Here is a 17,194-nt window from a genome sequence, read left to right as displayed (position 1 = left end):
TTTAGGTGGCTGGGATCTATCAGGCTGGGAAGATGGGAATGTTGGATTATCCAAAATGGCGCACTGTCACATTCTCGAATCCCCACTTTGTTCTGCCTGTGACTAGTTGATTTTAGGTCTCACAATTTAATGAAGTCCAAGGACTTCGTTATGCTTCAGGACCTATTGGTTCATTAATATCTTAAAGAAAATTATTATGAAATGTTAACAATTTGCTGCAGAGGAATCAAAAGGCAATTTATCTGGGAATGATGGTGTGGCTGTTTTTTGAGCCCAAATTAAAAGTAACAACAAAGAAAGAACTTACCAACCATTTATCGGTATAAACAGCAGAATGTGTGGCCATCATTTTTAGGCTTAGACTGAGTGGGGAACATTAGTCCATGTAAAGTTGTAATTTGTTCAGAGGCCTTTTTCGGTTTTGATGAATTTTAAAAAGTTTGGTCAGTCTGGAACTAGCTGGACAGTAGCAGTTGGTCAGCTTTACTGTTGGAAGCTCATCAAACATACGCGAAGTATTGCTTTGTACGTTTTCTTCTGCTGGGCCCCTGCACGTGGAGGTACTGAGGGAATGAGCGGCTTGACTGTTTAGTTAAAAAATATATTAAAAGTTCAACGGTGGATAAAGACCTTCCACTTTGCAAATCAGAACCTGTTTTAGTGTTTGCAGGGTTAAGAATTAGCGGCTTATGTTAAATCTCGTGGGATACTGGGCATAAGGTGAGAGAGCTTTTAAATACCTAACAGTGTTGGGTTCATGGGAGAAGTGGTTAAAAACAAGATGGGAGGAATTATATGGATACGACCTGAATTGGCCACTATAATGAATTATTCCTTACGTCGTGCTGGAAAACTTCATAGTCCAATACAGTTAGTGGCGGGAACGCGCATTGAGTTAGAGTGTCAACCGCCATGTATCCAAAGCCCGCTCTATTTATTCACGGTAGACAATCATTCAAAAGGAAGGAGGAAACTGGTTTTTTTGACACTGGGTTTTCCAACCAGCATCAGACCAGAACTGCCGCTGTCTGGTGGGAAAGTCCGTTTGTGAGACTGGTGGGCAGGAATGGGCATAGATGGACATATTCACAGACCAATGGGTGGCTGGTATTCCAGAGACGTTCGTTGACTGACATCTGGAGAGTCCAGGACGGTGGTTTGCCCCTCCCCAGAAGCACACTATCCTAATGTCCCAGACCTGTCGGTCGATGGGACAATCAGCCCCGGAATAACAACTGCGAGATCAGGCGGTGAATGTGAGTAGCTGGGGTCCCGATTGGAGATACTGCGACCGCCTGCGGCTTGTGATCAGGACGCGACTTTAATCATAAACTGAAACACCGAGGTGATCGGATATTTCACCACCCTAATGATCTGCTCCCTGAATTTTGACTGAGTCACTGCGTAAATAAATGTGTTTGTGTAGCAGCTGAAATTGCTCAGCAAAAACCCGACGTAGATAAAGATCCATTCCGAATCATTGAATTCGAATCCTTCCCCTGAGACCTGATAATAAATGAAATTTACAAACTGTGTCATCCACAGGAGGATGAAGCTGCCTGAGATGGTGAAGAGTAAAACCACAGACCTCCTCCTGCTCTCCATCTCCGCGTCACTGCAGTTCTCCCCCTTGCTCTGACCCTTCAGCCCCTTACGGACCCGACTGGCCACTAAAATGTGCCTGACGGTCAGAGCGTTAAGCAGCAGGATCCCTGCGAAAGGGAGGAACGGAGTTAAAACCGTATCGAACCAGTCATATGCTACCCAGCCGGGGTCAGTGAAGACATTGTCCCTGGGATCACAGAGCCACGGTACAATGTCGATGATCACTCTTGGTTCCCACATGAAGTACCGGGGAATGTTTTTCAGACAGGACAGTACACCGGTTGCTGTTAGAACCACAGCTGCAGTTTTCCCGGTGCAATATTTTGTTTTCAGCTTCTGGCAGCATATAGCAACAAACCGGTCAAAGGTGAAAGTGACGGTGAACCAGACAGAACAGTGTGTGGCTGCGTAGCTCAGTACATCGATAACACTGCACACAGGGGTGATGCTCAGAAAACTCCACCGGAAGTAATACCCTTTGATTCGAATGAAAATGACCTCGGTGACAACGGTCAGTAGATCCGCCGCTGCCATGGCCACCAGGTAGCGAGTGGTGCAGGTAGAGAGGCCGCACTTTCCCCGGGACAGGATCACAATCGCCAATAAATTCACTGGAGAAAGACAGACGGGGAGGGGGGGGGGGGCGGAAGAGAAGAGAGAGAGAGAGAGAGAGAGAGAGAGAGAGAGAGAGAGAGAGAGAGAGAGAGAGAGAACAGACACTGGGTATTACTCACCCCATTCCTCAAGGGATCGGGTTTGAGCTAAAGGTCTGCAGCGCTGCAGTCTATGAACGGCTGCTAATCAAATGGGTCACACTTTCTCTGACCTGCCTTGTTCAGTGTGGAGATAAGACAATGTGTGGACAATCGCCGGCGATAAAAACGATCAGCATGAACAACAAAAATCGGTGCTGATCCCGATTCCAGTCACTAACGTGGCCGGTTTCACTGATTTAACCGTGACAGACCAGGCCCCTGGAAACTCAACATCTGATGAGGCAGGGAAGGGATACACACACACAAAATACTGGAGGGACTCAGCAGCTCCGGCAGCATCCATGGAATTGAACAAACTTCGGTTTTGGACCGAGACATTTCTACAGGACGAAGCGGTGCAATTTACGACGCGTCTCCAAGGGAAAGCAGGAACAACTCAGTAACCTGAGGCTGAGCGGCTCCGTTAATGGATTAATTCCACAGCGCAGTTCAATTCGATAACTCTCGTTAGCAGATCCGCGGACACTGGTTCAGGTGATCAGACCCGATTATTAACCGACAGCCGGTGAGATCCGACTGTGACAGACTCCACGGGCAGACGTGAAACACAGGACCAGGGTTTCTCTCTGATCAATAACTCAGAAAGAGTGACCTTTGCAATGTAAACCCATCCCAGTCACAGCTTGCGAGGGAGCTGCCTGTCACAGATTCACATGGTTAACACACAGAAATACCAAACATGAATTGCTCTGCTCACTCACCAGGAACTCCAATGACGGCAATGAACAAGTACAATATTTTATCCACATTAATGTACCTATCGAACAATGCAGGCATTTTCTCTGTCCAGTGACCTGTCCTCACTGTGCTACAGGCGATCTCTCGGAATGAAATGTTAAGGCAGCAAATGCCTGCGGTTTAAATACATTTAGCGGCTCCACAGGGACACATTTCAACAGATTTAAATAACTGTTTTAAAATTATTTACAAAACAATTATGTCAGGCAGGTGCAATGTCCGTGGTGACAGATTGCGGTTAAATAATTAACTAGTGTAATGTTTGGACTGTTTGTGTGAATTAGTTTGTCCCAACAAAGGTGACTGAACCTTCAGTGGTTTCTTATCAATTCAATATTCTCCCACTCTAAATATGTACTTCAATGGAGCCATTTGAGAAACATAATACTGAAGTAACTTATGTCATTGTAGCTTGTCAAATTGTATTGTATCACCTACTGTTACCATTCTCCTCGAGAGTATAAACACCTGGATTAGTTTGTGTTCGGGGGACTCGAACGACGGGGTCGCCAAGAAAAGATCTGCTTGTGATGGTGAATAAACACTTTCATATCCAGAAAACCCGACAACATCTTCACTGACTTAGTCACAGTCAGAACATTTCGGTGCTCGTCCAGGACCACCCTTAACCCGAATACATGATCATAAAGTCTAGTAGGGGGTTGAGTATGTTTTAATCATATCACCAAGTATGTGTTAAAGAACACGGCGGAGTACTGGAGAGGCGGATAAGGAAGTGCAGTTCTGTGTAGCGTATTTCTGTGTCTCTGTGTGGATCGACCCATTGTTTCTGCCTGACTATACACGTATCCACAGACATCGAGTTCAATTTATCCCTTCGGTTCAGTCCCGTATCTTCTCTTTCCCAGAGTGTTGCACTGAACGTGGCCATGTTTAGGGTGGTTCAAGAGCCTCCGGAATTCCAAATAAAGTTTACGGGGCTGATTCCTACTTTAGTTTCTACAAGCGGTCCAGCTGCACCATCCAACCATGTGGTGATCGCACATCAACTTGGGCTCCCCATAGGTAACTCTGGATACAAGTCGTGGCTTTTCATCCGCACCATGGGCAATGCATTGTCGGTAACACAATTGTCCTTCCAGGGGCAATGGGCCATTGTTACATCCTCACAAATCCCAACCCATCTGGGCTGTGGGCAATCAACGGCAAAATAAACTTTGTGTCTAGAATTGCGTCATTTCTTTGGGGATCCAGTAATCATAACAGTTCCAATCATAAGAGTTCCAACCACGTGTTTGACTACCCAGCCATTAGGCGGCGCTGTTGAGCCCGGTGGCAGCTCATCCTGATCAGCACCCCGTCTCCCTTCATTCTGCCACTGCACACCTTGTTCTGTGATAGGGTCGATTCAGAACCCTGTTTCCCCTTACCTTCCTCCCTTACTTCCTTTTCACTCATTCGCATCATCCTTCTGATAGCCCATGCTTCAGCATGTGTGGGATTTGAATGAATCAATCATTTCACACACCCTTCTGCTCTCCTCGGTACTGTGCGATACCAAATTCCTCGGCCAGTTCCTACTCTGTCACGGAGTCAAATTCTGCGTATCCAAAGTAGGACCCAAAACACTCGAGAAAACCGGCCACAACCTCGTCACAAATATAGAAGGTTCCTCCCTTTCCACTGTCTGCAGTTATGCAAAACCTCACTGTCACCTCTATTAGTCCAGCAGCTTCTAATGGTGCCTTCTGAACATCACCCCGTGTCCCCTGGGCGGGTGCCTGTTCCTCCGGCAGGGCTGAAGGGAAAGCTGAAGTTAGACAGAGACGGGTTAGCTTCCCTTCCTCTGTTTCAGCTGAACCGTGAGTTATCCTGTCTGCTGAATGCACTGGGAAAGAATCATCTCTCATTCACCACTCCAGCACTCAATTGGGCCATGTCAAAGGGACAGAATACCGTGTCGCACACATCCCACACCCCCGGTTCTGGTGTGTCCTGCAGTCCCTCCATTACTACAGGCGCCATTGGGGCACTGAGTGTTGAAGGTTCCACCCACTCTGGGAAAAACCTGCTGGGAGGCGGGCCAATTCCCCAATAATCCTGGCTTTTATACTGTCAGTCCCGGAGTGCAGGGACAAAGGATGGCAAACGTGGCTGTTCCTCATGGAGATCGACTGTAGTGGGTTCCCGGCACGGTCAGCATGGAAGTTGCAAGTAGTTGGCAGGATGGGAGAGGAAGCAGAAAGAGCCCCTTACTGGGTATGGAGCTGGAGAAAGGGGTTGAGCTCGAGGTCAGGAAGAGATGGGCAGTGACTTGGCCCTCACTTCTGATCCACCAACTGGATAGTGTAGTTGTTAAGGGTTGAAACACTCTGTGAAGGTTGGGCACTACCCGAACATATCTGCCCCTGGCCAAAGGCTACGATTACCTCATCAGATGACTGAAGAGAGCAACCCGGTGTGTGAAATAAGCATCTCTTCATACGCTAAATCACCCCAATCTGCATCACCATCATCGTCCGTCCTCGCACATATCACTCCTCTCCGAGCTGAGAGTTCACTTTGCAGATTTTCCATCTGTTTTAAACACTTGCGATCAGCGCAGCCTTTCTTCTCAGCTGCCGATTTCTTCATGACATTCGTAACAGCCGTAAATCCCGACCCTGACTTTTCCTTTCTCTAATTCCGTATCCGCCTGTTTATACTCCTCTTCAGTTTTCTCATTTTCTCTTGTTAAGGCTTTCACACTGAGCCTGAAACTGACTCATGTGGATCAAATTCCCCTGAACCTGCTCCGTCAGAATTTCTAACTCTTCCCTACACTTACACAATTCCTCTGCCAGTTTCAGTATTTTCTCTCTTCACTTCCGTTACATCATCCAACAAACATTCCATCATAACAATTTTAATCCCTTGTAATTTCTTTAATTTATTTTTACTAACTGTTTTCCACAATTGTTCCTCCAGAGTCCCGGAACCTTGGCTTTCAAACTTTTCTAACCACGCCTCATATTCTGACCATTTCCTTAATAATTAACGATGAAAGTAACCTCTGAAATCCTCTAAATCCCTGGGTTATTCCTGTCCTTCCCCTTTCACAGTTTAATATCCTAACCTACTGTGTCGTTTAACTCGTCACCAGGGTCCCAGACCACTTTTCTTTCTTTTTGAGTGCACCCGGGGCGCGAAAATATGTTCACCGTTCATCAACTGAGATCAGTTTGGAAACTCACCAGGCAACTCGTAATTAATCACAGCTCGCATTTTATTTTTCCTGCACAAACAACAAAGTAACTGTGTTGACCCCAGGCTAACAACTTAAAACATGAATTCCACTGCTCCCTCTGTACTAATACACACCCTGACCACTTCTCAAATTCACAACACTGAAATAGGGGATTCCACTGTATCCAAATGATCCATCATTTCTTCTCCAGTCCCTTCCTTGGGGGTTCTTACTTGTGATAGTTAGTCTCCGGAGTTATCACACCTTTGCATTTGAAACTCTTTACTTGTTTTGAAACAAGTCTTATTTGAAACATCTGAAACAACTCTTATCAGTTCAGAGGACGCATCTCATTCTTGATTGGCTGAAGTCCATCAGGGTGATGACTAACAGATTTCCATTGGATGTAGTCCAAGGGCTACACAACATCATGCCAAAGGTAATTTCTTTTGTTCTCCTCCACTATGGTTTCAAACAGACAAACTGTGTCGCTCAGACGCTCAGCAGAAATATCGAGATTCCTTCTGCAGAACTGCCACTGTACGTAATACACACCTTATCTCAGAGTGACTTCAGGTTCAGAGATAACGAAATTGCTTCTGCAAACCTGACAGTGTACATAATACACAGATTATGTGAGAGTGATTTCAGGCTTACAATGGGAATACCAGTAACTTCTTGTGTAAAGTTGATCTGATCAGGTTATCCCATAGCAATCAGTTCACAGAATGGGGGTCACAGAGCAGCTTCACAAAATGGCAGCCTCTATTCCTTCGACCTCATGACAAAAACACAGACAATTGATCACTCTACTTCCACTGTCATTGACCCATTCGCGTTCGATGTTTTCTTGCATATGTTAATTCATTCAGACAGTGGTGTATTTTGGTGCAGAGCAGTCACGATGGGATGCTCCTCCAGTCAGATGTGGGAACTCTGGACATCTGACAGTTTTCCGATGACTATTTGCAGTAAGTGCACCCAATCACAGCGCCGGACTGACTGGTTCAGAGAGTTGGATGTACTCAGGATCATTCGGGAGCCTGAAGATACTATCAATGAAACATCTGAAGAGGTGGCCACACCCAGAGTACAAGCCTCGGACAGGAGAAGCGTGACCACCAGCAGAGGTAAGGGTCATTAGGAAGGCAGTGCAGGGCTGTCCTGTGGGCGGTCTCCTCAGCAGAACACCTTGTTGGATACTGCGGGGTGGGTGGGGAGTTGATCCATTGGTGCATGGAAGCAACAGAAAGGCCGGCAGCACTGTCCACTCTGAAGCTTAATAGGGACGTGTACATTTTGGCCTTGTGGCAGTTATAAGAGATGATATTCTGGGGAGAGAAAGGAGATTCTGTAGGTGTGGACAGGATTTAAATTAGAACTGATTTCTGCGTCACAGATCCAAACCATTAAACTCCAGTCCCATTAAACGGGAACATTAGCCGAGGAATACCTCCCACGCCCAGTGAACAAAGTGCAGAACTGGGTTTGATAAACAGCAGCAGTAATTGCCGAGTTCGGCACCAACATTCACTTTTGAACTTTATTCAGCAACTGTGATGGTGAAATATCCAGCCTGTAGCCTGTCGCCTGTTTAAACAGTTTCCCCAGTGTGAACTCGGTAGTGCGTCACAAGGTGGGATGACTGAGAGAATCTCTTCCCACATTGGGAGCAGGAGAATGGCCTCTCTCCAGTGTGGACTCGTCAGTGTGTCTGTAAGTCGGATGACTGACTGAATCTCTTTCCACAATTAGAACAGGCGTATGGTCTCTCCCCAGTGTGAATACGCTGATGTATCATCAGTTGAGATGACTGAATAAATCCCCTTCCACAGTCTGAGCAGGTGAACGGTCTCTTCCCAGTGTGGTCTCGTTGATGCACCTTCAGTTGATATGACCGAATAAACCCTTTCTCACAGTCTGAGCAGATGAACAGCCTCTCCCCAGTGTGAATTCGCTGATGTGTCTTCAGGTCAACTGACCGAGTAAATGCCTTCCCACAGTCTGAGCAGGTGAACGGCCTCTCTCCAGTGTGGACTCGCTGGTGCACCTGCAGCTTACATGCTTGCTGACTGGTAAGTCAGACTTGTGGAGGATGGTGCGAAGTTGCTCCTAATGGATGACTGCACCCTCAGGGTGGCGGAGCAGCAACTTATAAGTGGTATTGCCGTGGTACCTTCAGACAAGATGAACGAGTGCACCAGTCTTGTCTGTTTGAATCCAGAGCCCAAGAAAAGCTCCCTTTCGTGTCTCAGTGGTCTTTGACCCCCTGAAGATCTGTTTCTGAGTGACAGCTAAGATCCACCTGCAATTCCTCGGCCAACTTTCCCAACTGGTCTCGATCCCACTGGAACCTTAGACAACCCTCACTTTCTCCACACACCGGTTTTGATGACATCCACAACCTCACTAATTGTCTGATCTGCATTCTCCAAATAATTAACACACATCATTGCCCAGTTGTAAGCGGGTGAATTTACTATCCCTTTCATCTCCAGGGGTGACGAGACTGCCTGGATCCGGGGGGGGGGGGCGGTTCAGGGAAACACGGGCTTTCAGTGTCTGAGCCGGTGAGGAAGCCGTGAGTGGCCAGTCCACAAGACAAGACAGCAGATCCCCTCGGCAATCAAACCGACCCTCATCAGGCCATCAGACCTTTCCCCCGTGTCCAATCCCCCTCTCAGTGCGAACTCAATCGCCACTGCCACTCCTTCAATGGGGCGACTGAGTCGTGCAGACGGTGTGAAACCACCTCCGTTGCCTCAGGAGTATTTCCATTCCACCCATCCCCAGGCAAAGGAGCTGGTTTTAAATTTGTTTTTACATTGGTTTATTTCTGATTTTAAAAGTTGTCATTTCTGTGTACTGATGTCTGTTTGTCATCCTGACCAGTTCTGCCTGAAGTTGTTTGGCCAGATTGTTTTTGGTGAAATTTGACAATGGCGTCTCCCCGGGTTTGGACCTTCATGTCCGTATCTCAACAGGAACCGTCCCTGCTCCCACTCCAGGCTCAGCTGAGAGTGACCGTAGTGGCACTGGAGACGGCCCAGTCCCTGACCTCCCAGACGGCACCGTTACGACTGGTACCAAGACCTCCCAGACCAGCCCCAGTCTAGCATCTGCTTGCTCTGAGATCTCTCTACCCACCCGTACAAGTACAACACTGACACCCCCCCCTCAGCGCCGACACCTACCGTCAGTGTGTCCATCACCAGGGACAACCCCCTGTCAAGTATCTCTCTGCTGAGACTCACAGAACACAATCCCAACACTGAGCGTTTCTTCATCAAGCAGCTTTATTCTTTATTACCTGCAGGGGGTAAGTTCACCTCCATTCTCACCAGGGATGGGAGGGGACCTCAAACACAACGTTTATAAAATATTCCTTCTGTACATAAGAACGAGACGAGGTTACTGTTCCCAGCGAGCTCCGTGTTCCCGATACATTTGTTGTTGCTGCCATCTCCGGTTGAGTCGTCTCTGTTACTTCCTCATTCCTGCACAGCGTTCAGTGTTTGCAGTCACGAGTTCCTTTAGTAAGCACAAGTCCTGTTGTTTCCTCCGGCTACTTTAGTCACCTACGTATATTGCATATACTAGCTCAGCACTCCGGGGTTTGTAGAACTTTATTTTGTCTCATGAGATACTTACATTAAAATTCAAAGTTCAGTACATATTTCCCCATTCCCTCCTCTTTGTTGTCCCATGACAACAGACATCCAATATTATCCGGACTTAAGGAGTGAATGATGTCTTTATGGCGAAAATACTTCAGATCTCAGGGCTTTCCTTTCCCTTATATCCCACCCATTACCTATGAGTACCCAGAACCCTGATGTCCCCTCGTTTCGGTCACATGGAAGCGTAAAAGAATCATAATCTGATTATTATTACTCTAATGGTTATTCCATAATGTAACACGGTATTCTCTCATCCAGATTCCCAAAATGGCTTCCTGAGGGGTTATCATTGTGGAACTGTACAATGTAAACCAGTATCCCACCATCCTCCCAGAGTCCCAAATGGACACCAGCTTCCTGAGGGTTTATCATTGTGGAAATGTACAATGTAAACCAATATCCCACCATCCTCCCAGAGTCCCAAATGGCCACCGGCTTCCTGAGGGGTGATCATTGTGGAACTGTACAATGTAAACCAGTATCCCACCACCCTCCCAGAGTCCCAAATGGCCACCGGCTTCCTGAGGGGTTATCATTGTGGAACTGCTCTCCCACTTCTCTCATTCTAGCTGCTGCCTCTCAAATATAATCCATCAGGTGAGTTATATTTTCAGATTTGTCTGGTGTGTCGGTGCAACATTCTTGTCCAATTAAAGCACACGTAACCCACTTTTTATCTAATAAAACGTCTAGGGCGGCTGGACAACGATGCTGGAGAGGCAGTGACGGGAGACAAAGAAATGGTAGACAGACTGAATAAATATGTTGTGTCTGTCTTCACAGAGGAAGACACCAGCATAATGGTGGAACTTCCGGGTGTCAGGAGTCAGAAGTGTGCAAAGTTACCAGAACCAGAGTGAAGGTTCTTGAGGAACTGGAAGGCCAAGTTAGATAAGTCACGTGACCCAGATGGTGTACACCCCGGCTTTCTGAAAGAGGTGGCTAAAAAGATTGTGGCCCCATTAGTAATGAACATTCAGGAATCACAATGTTCCGGAATGGTTCCTCAAGAATGGAATATTGCCAATGTCACACCACTTTTCAAGAAGGGAGAGAGGCAGAAGAAAGGAAACTATAGGCCAGTTAGTCTGTCCGCAGTGATTGGGAAGATGCTGGAGTTGATTATTAATGATGAGGTCTGAGAGGCCACAGTCAGTATGGTTTCCTGAAGGGAAAATCTGGCCTGACACACCTGTTGAAATTATTTTGTAAGCTCTGGTACTGTGAGTAGTTTTGGACTCCTTATCTTAGAAAAGATGTGCTGAAACTGGAGAGTATCCAAAAGAGTTTCAGATAAATGATTCCCAAATTAAACATGTTGTCATATGAATAGTATTTGATGGCTCTGGGCCTGTATTGAGTGGAATTCAAAAGAATGAGAGGAGACCTTATTGAAATATATCAAATAGTCAAAGGATTAATAAAATGGATATGGAGAGGATGTTTCCTATTTTGGGAGAGTCTAAGACCAAAGGACACAGCCTCAGAACAGAGCGTTGTCTTTAGAATGGAGATGAGGAGGAATTTCTTTAGCCAGAGAGTAATGATCTATGGGCTTAATGGACAGTGAATCATTCGCAGCTGTAGAAGCCAAATCTTCATGTACATTTAAGGCAGAGGTTGATAGTTTCTTGATTGGTCAGGGCATGATGGGCTACCAGGAGAATGCAGGAGATTGGGGCCAAGAGGGAAATTGGATCAGCTAAAATGAAATGGCGGAGCAGACTCGATGGGCCAAATGGCCTAATTCTGCTCCTATATCGTATGGTCTTATAACAACCTCTCATTTAACGTCAGCAAAAGCCAGGAGCTGATTATTGACTTCAGGAGGAGGAAACAGGAGAACCGTGAGCCTGTGCTCATCAGAGAACAAAGGCGGAGAGGGTCAGCAATCTTAAATTCCTTGAATGTCATCACTTTCCAGGATCTGTCTTGAGCCCAGCATGGAAGTGCAATTACGAAGAAAGCACAGCAACATCTCCATTTCCTTACAAGCCTGCAAAGATTCAGCATGACCTCTAAAACCTTGACTAACTTCTACAGGTGTATGTGGAGAATATGTTCAGTGGTTACATCATGGCCTTGTATGGAAACACCAAAGCCCGTGAAAGGAAAATCCTACAGAAAGTAGTGGATACGGCCCAGTACATCACGGGTAAAACCTTCCCCCCACTCTGGTGAGCTGTCATAGGAAAGCTACATCTATCATCAAGGAACCCACCATGTGAAACATGATCTCTTCTCACTGATGCCATCAGGAATAAAGAGCAGGAATCTCAGGACCCACACCACCAGGTTCAGGAACTGTTATCACCCTTCAAACGTCAAGTTCTTCAAACAGAGGAGATAATCTTACTCAAATTCAATTGCCCCATCACTGAGCTGTTCCTATAACCCATGGACACATTCACTGATTCTTCATCACCTGTTCATGGTAATTATTTATTACTTTTATTTTCTTTTGTATTTGCACAGTTTGTTGTCTTTTGCACATTGTATTTTGTCTACAATATTGTGTTCGGGCTTTCATTGATTCAATCATGATTCTTTGATTTACTGAGTTTGGCCGAAAAAAAAACAATCTCAGGATTGAACATGGTGACAAGCGTAAACTTCGATAATAAACTTACTTTGTAAATTTTGAATTCTACATTTAAATTACTCTCTCAAACACACATGTGCTTTGTAATTTCTAAAGGTTCAGCATCGACTGACTAAATGATTTGGCTCTGATCAGAATGATGGTCCCATCACAGTGACCCCTCTTCTGAGGTACCCCAGCTACAGGAAAGATTCCTGAATCAAACTGGGTTCTCTGTTTCAAGCGTGCACGCACACACACAGACACACAGCTGTAATGAAGAGCTTTGAGGGGGTTGGTCCTGACTAGAATCAACTCCTGTCTGTCCATGGACCTGGACCCACTGCAATTTGCCGATCGCTGCAATATGTCTACAGCAAATGCAATCTCACTGACTCTCCACTCAGCCTTCGATCACCTGGACAATAGCAATACACAAGTCAGGCTGCTGATTACAGCTCAGCGTTCAACACAATCAGACCCTCAATTGTAATCAACAAGCTCCAAAACCTGGGCCTCTGTACCTCCTTCTGCAACTGGATCCACACCAGGAGACCCCAGTCTGTGTGGATCAGAAATAACATCTCCTCCTTGCTGACAATCAACACGGGCACACCTAAACGATACGGGCTCAGCCCACTGCTCCACTCTCTCTACACCACGTCTGTGTGTCTCGGCACATGTATAAACTTGCTGACAACAGAAATATTGTTGGTGTAATTTCAGACGGTGACGAGGAGGAGTACAGGAGTGAGATAGATCAGCAAGTTGAGTCGTGTTGCAGCAACAACCTTGCACTCAGCATCATGAAGACAAAGGAATTGATTGTGGATTCAGGAAGGGGAAGTCTAGGGAACACACACCAGTCCTCATCGTGGGATCAGAAGTGAAAAGGGTGAGCAGTTTCCATTTCCTGGTTGTCAACATCTCTGAGGAACTATCCTGGGCCCAACATATTGATGTAGTTACAATGAAGGCACAACATGGGCTATATTTCATTCGGAGATTGAGGGGAATCGGTCTGTCACTAAAGACACTTGCAAATTTCTACAGATGTACTGTGGAGAGCATTCTAACTGGTTGCATCACTGCCTGGTGTGCAGAGGCCACTGCACAGGATCGGAAAATACTGCCGAACGTTGTAAACTCAGCCAGCTCCTTCATGGGCACTGGACTCCACTGCATCCAGGACACATTCAAAAGATGAGGCCACAAAAAGGTGGCATCCATCATTACGGACCCCCATCACCCAGGACATGCCTTCGGCTCATTGCTACCTTCAAGGAGAATGTTCAGGACCCTGAAGAGACACTCAATGTTTCAGGAACAGCTTTTTCCCTCCACCGTCAGATTGCTAAATGGACAATGAACTCTAGAATACTTCCTCGGTATTTCCCCTCACGTTTGACACTACATTTCAAATTTAATTTTATAAATACTTGTTTTAATTTTGTTTTTATTACTATGTATTGCAATGTACTGCAGACACAAAGGAACAAATTTCACCACATATGCAGATGATATTAAACCTGATTCTGATACACAAACACACACAGCTGGGCTCAGACATACAACACTCCCACATTCCTCCCTTTGTGACACCCTGCTTGCTCCGTGGCCCCCGGTATGAAGCTCAAACTGTTGCAACACCTGCCCTTTAAATTCATGGCTGAGGCTGTGTTGTGTCTGTTCGCTGTTTGAGTTCGATATGAAATGAAGAGCATTGAATGGGAAGGAATGTTTGAATGGAAGAATAAAGATCTCCTCTGAAGGTATATGGGGTCCTGGTGAGAGCGTACATGGAACACTGTGCACAGGTCTGGACTCCCTCCCGGAGTCAGCCTGTGGGATGAAGGGAATGAAGAGATTTCCCAGATTGATTTAGGAGGTGAGGTAGTGTCCTCGAAGAGATTATACTGACCGGGCCTGTCTCAAAATTAGAGAAACAAAAGGCCGTCTGACTGAGACAGTCACAGCCTCACAGGGTATTGACAGGGTAGAGGCAGGAATGATGCTTCCTTTGGCTGTGGTGAGGAACCGGGATCACTGAATCCGAGCTCACCTCAGCAGGACTGAGATGAGGAGAAATTTCCTCACACAGAGGGCAGCGAACCTTTGGTATTTTCTCCACAAGGTTTCTAAATTCGAAGGACAAATTTTAAGACTCTGCGATGCTGGGAACGTTGCGCAGAAGTGGCGCTGAGGTAAAAGATCAGGCATGTTCTGAGTGAAAGGCAGAACAGACGCAATGGGCCGAATGGCCTGCTCCTGTTCCCTTTTTCTAAAGTCCGAGCTTACCTTTGCGCCTGGTTCTCCCTTGAACTTCAGCCTGTCCTTTTGCACAGGGGAGCGCTCACACACCGGAGTTCCATCGGCAGCCGCTGCGGGCCAGCTCCCGTATCCCAGCAGCAGGAGAGAGGACCGGGAGGAAACTCCGGACAACAGGCCCCGATCCAGGGCGGGGAAAGACCGGGCACCCTCTGTGTGGCTGAAACATCTCACGGAATCTCCGCCCGAATCTTCACCTCCGCCATCGGAAGGATTCAAAACTCCGGCCGCTGTTGCAGCCTTTACCCGGGGAGCTGCTCCCAATCTCGGGTCTCTCACCGGGTCCACTCGTTCCCGGTTCCAAACTTCGGTCCGCCCAGCGTCCCGCCCACTGACACTCCTCAGCCAATGGATGCAAGAGTCTTCCAGTGGTGTTCTCTGATTGGCGGTGAAGGTGTCCGAGGGCGGGCTGCTGCCGAGAGCTGGAGATGTCAGTCAGAGTTCGTTCTCGGAGACAAAGCAAGTTCCCCGAGGCTCAAAGTTCAAGGTAAATTTTATTATCAGAGTACAGAGAAGTCGCCACATACAACACCTACAAACATACAGAGCAAAGCTACAGAACGGTAACTATATCTGGATCACTGAAAGATCAACCAGAGTGCAGAAGACAACAAACTTCGCCATTGCAAATAAACAACGAGAATATGAAATAACCGTAGCGGCTGCTTATAGATGTCCGGTGCTCTCAGCGCTCCCCTGTTCAATCTGACAGGACAAGAAACAGTGAGGCGCAAAGGTAAACTTGTGTTTCAGAAAATAAGAAATAGAGAAGGTGAGGCCATTCGGCCCCTTGCGCCTCTTCTGCCCTTCACTCAGAACATGCTTGACTTTTGAACTTAGCACCACTTCCCTGCAACTTCCCATCACCGCTGAGCCCCAGGATATGTCTATTCAATTTAGAAACCGTGTGGAGATAATTGCAATGATTCACTGCACTCTGGGTGAGGAAATTTCTCCTCATCTCAGTCCTGCTGAGTTGTCGACGGATTATGAGTCTGTGAGCGTTGTTTCCGCACCTTATGGGAAACATCATTCCAGCCCTTCCGCTGTAAATATCCTGTGAGATTGTATTTCTCTAATTCTGAGACAGGAATGCGATCTGTCTCAGTCAAACCACCTCTTATTTCACGCATTTTGAGACAGTACCAGTACGACGATTTGTTGTGGGAGCATCTCTATGGACAGCAGGTTAGTGCAGTTATCCTGTGTTGTTCCACAGCCTGATGGCTGAGGGGTAGTAACTGTTCCTGACCCTGGTGGGGCGAGTTCACAGGCAGGGTCTGGAAGGAGGAACCCACTCCATATATAACCCTGAGGAGTGGCACAAGTCCCTGGGCAGGGTTTGGAGAGTTTGGCAAGTCTGTGTGAGCCTATTAGTGAACACAGGACCTGCACAACACGGACACTTTACACCTGAACTCGGTGGGTGGTGGTGGGGGGGGGAAGTGGTCAGTGTCTGCTGATGTCCATGCGGGTAGGATTGCTAGAGTTGTCTAAGAGGTTTTAAACTAATTTGGCAGCAGATCTGAACTGGAGTGATAGGGCTGAGGCGAATGTTGTTAGTTTTCAAACAGCGGCAGTATGTAGTTAGACTGCCACCATTGAGAGGCTGACGATAGGGCAAAATTTCAGTGGGCGGGATGAGTTGCAATGCAAAAGGGTGACAAAATGAAAAAGGTGATGAATACGGAACTGAAGTTTTTATATTTGAGTGTGTGCAATACATTGAGTAAGGAAGATGAACTTGTGTCACAGTAACAGATTGGCATTGTGGGCATCACTGAATGGTGGCTGAAGGAAGATTATAGCTGGGAGCTTCAAGTGCAAGGATACAGATTGTACTGAATGGACAGGCAGGTAGGTAGAGGGGTGGGGAGTGTCTTTATGTCAAAATGAAATCAAATCTTCTACCTGGTGAAATGGGATTGCAAGGTTTAGAATACTGACGTAGAAGTGGTGAGGACTGATGCGCATGAAGATTTTCTATTTTGTATTTGTAATTACTTTTTTTCCAGGTTTTGGTGATCTATTTTCACATTGACACAAAAGAGTTTTTATTTCTGTTGATCAGTGTGAATAAAACAAATCTGAATCCAATCTGTCTCAATGTTGTAAAACAATAAAAGATGAAAACTTCCAAGGCGGCCGCATACTTTTTATAAGCACTGCAAGTGCAATTACGAAGAAAGCACGGCAGTGCCTCTCCTTCCTTTGAAGTCTGCAAAGCTGCAGCATGACATCGAAAACTTTGACAATTATCTACAGATGTGCGGTGGAGAGTAGCTGCATCGTGGCCTGG

This window comes from Hypanus sabinus, assembly GCF_030144855.1.
Source record: "Hypanus sabinus isolate sHypSab1 chromosome X2 unlocalized genomic scaffold, sHypSab1.hap1 SUPER_X2_unloc_7, whole genome shotgun sequence".
NCBI classification, from domain to species: Eukaryota; Metazoa; Chordata; class Chondrichthyes; order Myliobatiformes; family Dasyatidae; genus Hypanus; species Hypanus sabinus.
This window is presented reverse-complemented; position numbering follows the sequence as displayed.